At 39.2% G+C, this 12176-nt stretch overlaps 1 protein-coding gene across 1 annotated transcript in view; it reads right to left on the bottom strand.

Annotated features, from left to right (window-relative positions):
- LOC110291114 (ankyrin repeat domain-containing protein 26-like) overlaps positions 1-1055 on the bottom strand; it is a 47896-nt gene extending 46841 nt beyond the window's left edge. The window contains exon 1 of the mRNA XM_021158070.2: positions 1006-1055. The gene's annotated coding sequence lies outside the window, so the exon portion shown is untranslated. The remainder of the gene's footprint in view (positions 1-1005) is intronic.
- Positions 1056-12176: the final 11121 nt, after the last annotated feature.

Here is a 12176-nt window from a genome sequence, read left to right as displayed (position 1 = left end):
TCCAGAGCATGTGTTGTGAATGTACTATCTCCAATTGTGTTTAAGCCATATATTGGCAAATGAATCCATATTATCACCCATATCTTGTTAAAATAGATAACTTCTGAATTCTGTAAATAATTGTGTATGTGTCGTGCGCCCACGCATGCCTGCGTGTATGCATCTTTCACCTGTAAGTAGCCTGTCCACCACATTAAGCGGAAAACCCGACGTTGGTCCCCGGGAAGAGCAACAAGTGCTGTTAACCACCACATCATTCTTTAGCCCCCTTAATTATTTTTAAATTTTACATGTGTACGAGTTCTACGTGCGTGCTTAAGAGCGTAAGAGGGCATTGTGTCCACTGGAACCGGAGTTACAGGAAGTTGCCAGCCGAGATGAGAATCCTAGGAACCAACCCCCATCCCCACTCTTTTCCCCTCCCAGTCCCAAATGCTCCCAACTGGCAACCTCGCTGCACCTTCCACCTTATTTTTAAATACAGAGTTTTTCTTGAACCTGGAGTGCACCGTATGTCTAGTCTTAGTCCTGGAAACCCTCCTACCTGTGTGTTTTATAGTGCTGGTCTTTCATGAGTGTTGGGGACCCAAACTCAGGTCTAATGTTGGCAAGCACTTTGCCCACTGAGTAATATCCTCACCCCCCAAATCTTGAAAATATTTTAAAAAATAAAATGAAAATAAACCTAGGTAATTTGTGGAAGCTCACTTCTTTTTCCAAAGGAAATTCCTCAATGGACATGTATTTAGCCACTTACTCACGAATCTACAAACATGCATCGTACAATTCAAGTTAGTGACACCGTCGGTGCTTTGAATCTCATGGTCTATAATTGGCTATATTTTACTTTTTACTACACATAAACCATCCCTTTCCCTGGAATATAAGCAATAATTAAGCTGATACACTTGGATTTTGGAGTGACTTGTAAAATCTCAACTTTGAATTCATATCAGCGAACTTTATAAGTTTTTCTAAGACTGTGTAGCAGCCCTTATTTCTCACCTCTTCACCGAAAATACAAAAGACCACAGTGGTCTTTAGCCATGTTCTCTTTCCAGGAGGCTCAACGGTCCCGTGGTGGCCTCGTGGGAATTATGGCTAGGCGCAGAGACCTCTGGGAGTCTTGGGCTGCGTGCGTTCTGTGGCCTTTGGTAGTCGCTGCACCCTGTGTTGCAAGGGGATCAAATGTAGCAAGTTTGTAAAAGTTCTTCAGTATTTTCCTTGTTAGTACAAATATTCACTGCATGGGAATATTACTTCTATATTTACTTGAGCTTTGTTGATAAATTGTTGGATTTTTTTCAAAGCACCAAGTGACATGCTTATCTTTTTGATAGTTTCTTAATGTGATTTTTAACAATTACAAAATAATTCAAATAATTCCATATATTAGCAATAAATCTAAATATCAGCAAAAGAATACAGAAATGTAAAAACACGAAACTGGCCCGGGAGGTGGTGGTGCACACCTTTAATCCCAGCACTTGGGAGGCAGAGACAGGCTGATTTCTGAGTTCGAGGCCAGCCTGGTCTATAAAGTGAGTTTCAGGACAGCCAGGGCTATACAGAGAAACCCTGTCTTGAAAAAAACAAAAGACAAAACAAAACAAAACAAAACAGAAATCAAAACAAACAAGAGAAAGACTAAAAAGACAATGACAAAAGCCCAAATAAAGCTATATGAGGCAAAAAAGTTGACAGAAGTACCGATGAGTTTATTTTGTCTTGGCCAACTGCTCTTGAGCATGGGGCCTATCATGAAGTGGGACTAATATATCCAGTGAGGCTTCATTGGAGAAAACTGATTTTTTTCCTTCACAAGTGGATATCTATTGCTTATAGTTTCTTGAGTAGGAGTGGGAGCCTGTGTCTGCTTCCTTCTCTCACTGCTGGGATTTCATCTGGTTTGAACCTGTGTGGGCTTCTACAATCTTTTCGAGGTTTTATATATATGACACTGTTTTTTAAGAGCCATCACCTCTGGCCTACAGATAATCTGATGGAGGCATTTTTTTTTTCAATTGAGGTTCCTCTTTCCAGATAACTCTATCTTGTGTCAAGTTAAAAAACAAAAACAACAACTGCTATAGGCTCTGCTTAAATCCAGCATAATTCAAAACAAACAGCAGGTCAATGCAGATGACAAAAACTTTATTGTAATCAAGCCCCTACTGATTGATCAAGGCCGAGAACAGACTTGGGAGCTGAACTGCAGCAACGAGCCAGAATATCACCGAATATTTAAGCTTGCAAATCATAAAAATCTGTGCCAAGTTATTGTTACATTTTTCTGCCAATCAGGATAGGAGTTGATTCCTGACCCCGGGAATGTGAACTTAGTTTAACCCTATCAACAAGATGGAGTTGTCCTTGAGATGTCTGGACTCAGACAACCGTCTCTTTACAAAGAAGCTGTTCAGCTATTGGGTAGTTTCTCCCTATAATTTAGTGAAGTCTGCAAACAAACAGCAGTGTTTAGAACAAATTTCTTTTGCTTGTTCCCAACAAAGCTAATAAAAAATAAAAACAAACAGAAAAATGATAATCATAACAGAAAGGAACATTACTGAATACATTTTGTAAAGCCACTTTTACCTTGATACTAAAATTGGATGAGAAATCATCAATAACAGCATCAACAAACAACCAAAACCAAAACCAAACCAAAACAAAAACCAAAAAAAAAAAAAAAAAAACCCAACTGTACATCATTATTCCTGGTGAACAGACATACAAAGATTTCAATATCTTCTTCCAAGGCCCAGATAATGTCATGGAATATGAAGTGGAAAGACTGGATGAGCCGGAGGATGGAGAACCAAACTATGAAATCTCTTTTCTGGGTATGTCATGGTGGTTGCAGTCATGAACAGAGAGCAGTTGTGGCTGCCTTCTCAAGAAAGGGACTCACAGAATGAGGTCCCTCCCTTTCTGAGGACCTTTTGGGAGTTAAATGTTTGCTGGGGGAGGGGCAAAACTTCCTTTGGAGATGTAGCCACTGGTAGTAAATTTTTGTGAAATAAACCTTATATATACTTAGGGAGGGAAATAAACACACAAAAGATCTAAGGTAGACGAGGGGATAGACAGGAAAACAAAGGGCCAGTGAGAGTGGGACCAGAGAAGGGGAGTGAGGGTAAGTTGTATCGCAGTATATTGTACATACATGTGTGAAACTGTCAAAGGTAAAAATAAAAATAAGAAAACAAATTAAGTATAAAATGTTCAAAAAATAAATTCGACAACACACTAAAAAATCCATATACTATGACCAACTTACTTTCATTCCAGAGATACTGATAGTTCAAAATATACAAATCAACAAATGAAATATATATTTAGAGTCAACTACAGAGGTCACTCAATCATCTGAATAGCTATAGAAAAGGACTTTGGAAATTAGCAACATCTCTTTATAAGTCTTGAAGAAAATATCAGATGAAGAAACATATTTCAACATCATAAATGCTATATACAGCAGACATATTGGGAATATTGTGTTGAATGAGAAAATAGTGAGCTCATTTCTTCTAAAACCCGGAACAAGTAAGAGATATATTCTTTCAACTCTCACTCAACACAGTGATGGCATTTTACGCAGAGCAGTGAGGGAAGGGAATGGCATTAATAGACAAATAGAAAAAAAATTACCTCTTCTTGCAGAAAATGCCATTCTATACTTAAAACGTCTTAAGAAGTCCAGCAGAACTTTCTTGTCTGCTAAGCACTTTCAGCAAAGAAGCCAATATAAGGAACCAGTGAGGTTTTTGTTTTTAAAAGCCTTTTCATTTACTGAAAATTTTGTACAATATACTTTGATCACATTCTTTCCCCTCTTCCAACTCCTCCCAGATACACCCTACCACCCTACTGTGCCCAAAATCATGTTCTTTTTTAAAAGAAACTCAAAAATAACCCACAGAACTATGGAGTGTGGTTTGGGTTGGCCAGCTTCTCCTGAGCATGGGGCCTGTCCTCGAAAGTGTATGACATATCACTATCAAATCTCTGAAGAAACTGACTTTCCCTTTCAGAGCAGCCATTGACTGTAAATAGCTTCTTTGTGCCCACTTCTCTGTCTGTGTGCCGTGGCTTTGTCTGGCTTAGGCTTGTGTAGGTCTTAGGTATGCTGTCTCAATGTATGTGCATTCCTATGTGCATCAGTCCTGGCACCTGTTGACCACCTTTGGCTCTTACAGTCTTTCCACTGCCTCTTACACATAGATCCCTGAGCCCTGAGCGGAGGGGTTTGAGAAAGACATTGTATTCATGGCTGAGGCCTCCAAAGTCCCTCACTCTCTACATGTTGTCCAGTTGAGTATTTCTTTGCTAATTACTGTCTCTGTAAGATGTCAGCATTTCTCCTTTAGTAACATGGTCTCGTTTAGTAGCATAGTGTTCTTTTAGCACGTTCCAGAACTATAAACACTACCCAGTAGAGGTGAAGTTTCCAGGTGAACAATAGTTAGATTTCTTCATGTTCCATAACTATGTGGTGTCTACAGCAATAAGATCTTCCCACCATGTTGTGAAAGGAGATCATTAGCATTGGCAATACCCTGTTGAAGTCTACGGATCTTATTTTGGTAGCATATGATGTCTAGTTGGGATATTAACTCCCATTATAAGTTAATTTTCTTTAAACTCCTTTTGTATGTGTATGTATTTTAGACAGCTTCTCCAGGTTTCCATGTGAGTTTTCAAAAGGCTCTAGTGTCAGTTATTCCTCCCCACAATCCCTCCTCTACCCTGCCTCCCCCTTATACCAATGAACTTGCTAAGAGAGGTATCAGGAAAAGACCCAGTTCACAACAGGCACATACAGACAGATAGATACATGACTGAGGGAGAGAGAGAGAGAGAGAGAGAGAGAGAGAGAGAGAGAGAGAGAGAGAGAGAGAGAGAGAGAGATGAATAAAACAAAGGAGGTTTAAGGTCTTTTCATTGAAAACTTTAGGACCATTGAAAGGAAAACTTAAAAGCACAAGAAGAAAGACCTCCCATGCTCATGAGTTGATAGAATGAATATTGTGAATGTGTCTTTGCTACAAAGAGTAGATTATAGATTAAATGCAAAGCCTGTCCAAATCCCAGCAGCTACACCTATGACCTCCATGATTTTGTATTCATCAACTTCACTGAAAGTATTTGTCATATCTAAGAGTTTTTCAGAGTCCATAGGGTCTTTTATGGACAGGACCACATTATAGGTGAATAGTTTCTGGGCTGGTGAGATGGCTCAGTGGGTAAGTTCACCCGACTGCTCTTCTGAAGGTCTGAAGTTCAAATCCCAGCAACCACATGGTGGCTCACAACCATCCATAATGAGATCTGACTCCCTCTTCTGGAGTGTCTGAAGACAGCTACAGTGTACTTACATATAATAAATAAATAAATCTTTTAAAATGATTTCCACCTTTCTTATCTGTATCCCTTTTGTTTCTCCCATCTTAACTGCTTTAGGTAAGACTTCAAGTATGACATGGTGTATAAGAAGAAGAAGGGGGTGTCAGAGAGAATAGTGTTAGATTCCAGATTTTATAGAAAATTTTCTCAAATTTTGCCATTTGGTATAATATTAGCTATAGGGGTTTTTGTAATAGACTTTATTATGTTTAATGTTCTTTATATTGCTGGCTGATTTGGGACTTCTGTCATGAGGATATTTTGGACTTAGTCAAATGCTTTTTCTGAGTCTGTTAAGATAATCGTGTGATTTTTGTCCCTAAGTTTACCTGAATGCTACATTACATTTATTGTTTGCATATGTTCAACAAAACTCATGTCCCTTATATGGAATCAATTTTATTGTGGTGTCTTAGCGCGTTCTTGAATTTGGTTTGCAAGTACTTTGTTGCAAACTTTGCCTCTATGACCATTAAGGAAGTTAGTCTATATTTTTCCCTCCTTTCCCTCTGCTCTTCTCTCCCCTCCTCATATTCCTCCTCCCCCCCTCAAACTCACCTCTCGATTTACTAAGTTTTGGAATGAGGGATCAGTGTAATACTAACTTTGTAGAATGAATTGGTAGTAATATTTCCCTTTATATTTTGTGGAACAGTTTGTAGAGTATTGATAATGTTTTCCTTAAAAGTTCTTAAGAGCTGAACTCTGATGTGTAAATATAACACATTTTGCCTATCCTGGGTCTTCTGTATTTCCATATGAAATTTAATTTGTTTCTTTATTTTTTTATTTTATTTATTTATTTATTTATTTTTTTGTTTTTTGAGACAGGATTTCCCTGTGTAGCCATGGCTGTCCTCGAATTCACTCTATAGATCAGGCTGGCCTTGAACTCAGAAATTCGCCTGCCTCTGCCTCTCAAGTACTGGAATTAAAGTGTGAGCCATCATGTCTGGCTTAACTTGTTTCTTATTTTCTGTAAATGATTGCATTAGACTTTTTATGGGAATCGTGTTTAACCTGAAGATTGATTTTGGAAGGACAACCATTTTAACAATATCCTGCCAATTCATGAGTATTTTCATCTTCTGGTATCTTCTTCAATGTCTTTTTATTTTCACTACACAAATGTTTCACTTATTTTCAGAGAAAGAGAGAGAGAGAGAGAGAGAGAGAGAGAGAGAGAGAGAGAGAGAGAGAGAGAGAGAGAAGTTCATGTTTCTGGCAGGAACTCCAGAGTGATGGTACCTACCTAGGCTTTGAAGTAATCTTCTGTAAACCATCAGAGCTTTATGGGGCTGTTCTTCCTTTTTTTTATTTTTAATATTTTTATTATATATTTTCCTCAATTACATTTCCAATGCTATCCCAAAAGTCCCCCATAGCACCCCCCCCCCACTTCCCTACCCACCCATTCCCATTCTTTTGGCCCTGGCATTCCCCTATATTGGGGCATATAAAGTTTGCAAGTCCAATGGGCCTCTCTTTCCATTGATGGCCGACTAGGTCATCTTTCGATACATATGCAGCTAGAGACAAGAGCTCCGGGGTTCTGGTTAGTACATCATGTTGTTCCCCCTATAGGGTTGCAGATCCCTTTAGCTCCTTGGGTACTTTCTCTAGCTTCTCCATTGGGAGCCCTGTGATACATCCAATAGCTGACTGTGAACATCCACTCCTGTGTTTGCTAGGCCCCGGCATCGTCTCACAAGAGACAGCTATATTTGGGTCCTTTCAGCAAAATCTTGCTAGTGTATGCAATGGTGTCAGCGTTTAGAAGCTGCTTATGGGATGGATCCCTGGATACGGCAGTCTCTAAATGGTCCATCCTTTCATCACAGCTCCGAACTTTGTCTCTGTAACTCCTTCCCTGGGTGTTTTGTTCCCAATTCTAAGAAGGTGCACAGTGTCCACACTTTGGTCTTCATTCTTCTTGAGTTTCATGCGTTTAGCAAATTGTATCTTATATCTTGGGAAACCCAATCAATGGCCCTTCTCTACACAAAGAATAAACAGGCTGAGAAAGAAATTAGGGAAACAACACCCTTCTCAATAGTCACAAATAATATAAAATATCTTGGCGTGACTCTAACTAAGGAAGTGAAAGATCTGTATAATAAAAACTTCAAGTCTCTGAAGAAAGAAATTCTAGAAGATCTCAGAAGATGGAAAGATCTCCCATGCTCATGGATTGGCAGGATCAACATTGTAAAAATGGCTATCTTGCCAAAAGCAATCTACAGATTCAATGCAATCCCCATCAAAATTCCAAATCAATTCTTCAACGAATTAGAAAGTGCAATCTGCAAATTCATCTGGAATAACAAAAAACCTAGGATAGCAAAAACTCTTCTCAAGGATAAAAGAACCTCTGGTGGAATCACCATGCCAGACCTAAAGCTCTACTACAGAGCAATTGTGATAAAAACTGCATGGTACTGGTATAGTGACAGACAAATAGACCAATGGAATAGAATTGAAGACCCAGAAATGAACCCACACACCTATGGTCACTTGATCTTCGACAAGGGAGCTAAAAACATCCAGTGGAAGAAAGACAGCATTTTCAACAAATGGTGCTGGCACAACTGGTTGTTAACATGTAGAAGAATGCGAATCGATCCATTCCTATCTCCTTGTACTAAGGTCAAGTCTAAGTGGATCAAGGAACTTCACATAAAACCAGAGACACTGAAACTTATAGAGGAGAAAGTGGGGAAAAGCCTTGAAGATATGGGCACAGGGGAAAAATTCCTGAATAGAACAGTAATGGCTTGTGCTGTAAGATCGAGAATTGACAAGTGGGACCTCATGAAACTGCAAAGCTTCTGCAAGGCTAAAGACACCATCAATAAGACAAAAAAACCACCAACAGATTGGGAAAGGATCTTCACCTATCCTAAATCAGATAAGGGACTAATATCCAATATATATAAAGAACTCAAGAAGGTGGACTCCAGAAAGTCAAATAACCCCATTAAAAAATGGGGCTCAGAACTGAACAAAGAATTCTCACCTGAGGAATACCGAATGGCAGAGAAGCACCTGAAAAAATGTTCAACATCCTTAATCATCAGGGAAATGCAAATCAAAACAACCCTGAGATTCCACCTCACACCAGTCAGAATGGCTAAGATCAAAAATTCAGGTGACAGCAGATGCTGGCGAGGATGTGGAGAAAGAGGAACACTCCTCCATTGTTGGTGGGATTGCAAGCTTGTACAACCACTCTGGAAATCAGTCTGGCGGTTCCTCAGAAAATTGGACATAGTACTACCGGAGGATCCAGCAATACCTCTCCTGGGCATATATCCAGAAGATGTCCCAACCGGTAAAAAGGACACATGTTCCACTATGTTCATAGCAGCCCTATTTATAATAGCCAGAAGCTGGAAAGAACCCAGATGTCCCTCAACAGAGGAATGGATACAGAAATTATGGTACATTTACACAATGGAGTACTACTCAGCTATTAAAAAGAATGAATTTATGAAATTCCTAGCCAAATGGATGGACCTGGAGGGCATCATCTTGAGTGAAGTAACACAATCACAAAAGAACTCACACAATATGTATTCACTGATAAGGGGCTGTTCTTCCTATGGGAACTTCAGAGCCTTTACATGACCCCGGTCTTGCAGTGGCTGAGAAATGCTCAGGGAATGGTTCCTTCAGACAACTCCTAGACCAGACAATTTGTTGAACAAGGAATCTGTTTCTTTGTGGAAAGAGGTTTGGGGATGCAGAGATTGACTTGTTAAAAGGTCTTTTGTGTAACAATGAGTAAAAAGCTTCAGCAAGAGTGCTCTGAGTTCAGTCCCAGAGAATCCTCCTGCCGGTTAAGGCCATTTCCACCCAGAGTGTCTCTCTTTCTTTAATGGTTCCATGTGAAACAATCCACCAACAAGATATGAGCCAAATTAATGAAATTAGAGCTGAAAAGGCAGACATTACAACAGGCACGAAGGAAATTTAGAGAATCATAAGAATATATGTAAAAAAGAAAATCTGTATTCTACCAAACTGGAAAATCTAAATGAAGTAGATGCATCTCTAGATATATACAACTTTCCAAAGCCAAATCAAGATACAGTGGGACTTGTAACAACGATTCAACAGTTGTGCATACTTGCAGAGGACCCAGGTTCAGGTCCCAGCATCCAGCAGAATGATGGATCTTGTTTTCTCATTCATTCTGCTAGTCTGTGTCTTTTTTTAAAATTGGGGAATTAAGTCCACTGATGTTGAGAGATAGTCTTGGGTTGGATTTTTCCTTCTAATACTTTCTGTAGGGCTGACTTTGTGAATAGAAATTGTTTAAATTTGGATTTATCTTAAAATATCTTATTTTCTTCATCTATGGTGATTGAAAGTTTTGCTGTATGTAGTAGTCTAGGTTGGCATCTGTGGTTTTGTAGAGGTTGCCCTTCTAGCTGACAGAGTCTCTGTTGAGAAGTTGGGTGTAATTCTGATAAGTCTGCTTTTGTATGTTAGCTGGCCTTTTGCCCTTGTGGATTTTAATATTTTTTTCTGTGTTCTGTAGGTTTTGTGTTTTGATTATTATGTAGCAGGAGGATTTTCTTTTCTGGTTCAGTCTAATTAGTGTTCTGTAGGATTGTTGTGTGTTTATAGGCATCTCTTTCTTTATGTTGGAAAGTTTTCTTTTATTATTTTGTTTTTTTTAAAATATTTTTTATTACGTATTTTCCTCAATTACATTTCCAATGCTATCCCCAAAGTCCCCCATACCCTCCCCTCCACTCACCTACCCACCCATTCCCACTTTTTGGCCCTGGTGTTCCCCTGTACTGGGGCATATAAAGTTTGCATGTCCAATGGGCCTCTCTTTCCAGTGATGGCTGACTAGGCCATCTTTTGATACATATGCAGCTAGAGTCAAGAGCTCTGGGGTACTGGTTAGTTCATAATGTTGTTGCACCTATAGGGTTGCAGATCTCTTTAGCTCCTTGGATACTTTCTCTAGCTCCTCCATTGGGGGCCCTGTGATCCATCCAATAGCTGACTGTGAGCATCCACTTCTGTGTTTGCTAGGCCCCGGCCTAGTCTCGCAAACTCTTGCTAGTGTATCCAATGGTGTCATCGTTTGGAGGCTGATTATGGGATGGATCCCTGAATATGGCAGTCTCTAGATGGTCCATCCTTTTGTCTCAGCTCCAAACTTTGTCTCTGTAACTCCTTCCATGGATGTTTTGTTCCTAATTCTAAGAAGGGGTAAAGTGTCCACACTTTGGTCTTCGTTCTTCTTCAGTTTCATGTGTTTTGCAAATTGTATCTTATATCTCGGGTATACTAAGTTTCTGGGCTAATATCCACTTATTAGTGAGTACATATCATTTGAGTTCTTTTGTGATTGTGTTACCTCACTCAGGATGATGCCCTCCAGGTCCAACCATTTGCCTAGGAATTTCATAAATTCATTCTTTTTCTTTTATTATTTTGTTGAAAATATTTTCTGATTCTTGGAGTTGGAACTCTTCACCTTCTATTCCTATTTTTCTTAAGTTAGCCCTTTTCATGGTATCCCAGATTTCCTGGATGTTTTATGTCAGAAAATTTTTTAGATTTAACATTTTCTTTGATGGATGTATCAATTTCTTCTATTGTCTCTCTCATGCCTGAGATTCTCTCTTCTAGCTCCTGTTTTCTGTTAGTAATGCTTGCATCTGTTGTTCTTGTCCTCTTCCCTAGCTTTTCCACCTCCAGGATTCCCTTAGTTTGCATTTTCTTTATTACTTCTATGTCCATTTTCAGGTCTTGAACAGTTTTATTTATCTCCTTCAACTGTTTGTTTGTATTTTCCTGTATTTCCTTAAGGGATTTGTCTGTTTCCTCTTTAAAGACCTCTACCTGTTTGGTTGCATTTTCCTATATTTCTTTAAGGGATTCATTCATTTCCCCTTTCAAGGCTTCTATCATCTTTATAAGATTGGATTTAAGGTCATTTTCTTGTGCTTTGTTTATGTTAGGGCATCCAGGGCTTGCTGTAGTAGGGTAGCTGAACTCTGAAGGTCTCATCTTGCCCTAGCTTTTCTTGATTGTGTTCTTTCTAGGGCCTTTAGCCATCTGGATGACTTTGGTTCCTGGATATTCCTGTTGGAGTAAGTATTGGGAAGGAGTTAACCTCTGTCCTGGTGTGGAAGGCCTCTGATGTGTATCCTTACCTTATATGGTTCCAGAGCAGCAGGTCTGTATGGTTCAGAATCCACAGTTCTGATGAAGGTGGCCAGATGGAAGATGACAATGGAGGTCCAGCAGGGATACCAGACTGCTCAGAGCCTCTTTCTGATATTTTAATTGAGGCACTTGGATCTGTATATTTTCCTCATAGGATTGCTTTTAATATTTACCAGTGGTTATGTTGTGTTATATTTTCACTTTCATTTAGTTTTAGAATTTTAAATCTTCTTTTTTTTTATTTTTCTCTTGACTCAATAGTGAACAGTTTAATCTTCATGAGTTTGTGCACTCCCTAGAGCTTTGTTTCCTGTTGACTTTAAGTTTTATTGCATTATGCTGAGATAGGAAAGAAAATTATTTAAAACTTTCTGGATTTTTAAAAGATTGGCTTTGTGTCCCAGGATGTGGTTTGTTTCAGAGAAGCTCTCATGGGCTTCTGCGGAGAATCTGAGTGAAATATTCTGCACACATCTGGCTCGAATTCTCCTGTGGGATTTTTGTTGATGAGCCAGGTGGAGCTATCTGAGTCCCTTTAACTACAAAGATGGTGAAATGAATTTTGTCACTGG

Source organism: Mus caroli, unplaced genomic scaffold (assembly GCF_978045245.1).
Source record: "Mus caroli unplaced genomic scaffold, Mus_caroli_1 scaffold_3, whole genome shotgun sequence".
NCBI classification, from domain to species: Eukaryota; Metazoa; Chordata; class Mammalia; order Rodentia; family Muridae; genus Mus; species Mus caroli.
Note: the sequence above shows the minus strand (reverse complement) of the source record. Positions and strands in the feature narration are given on the sequence as shown.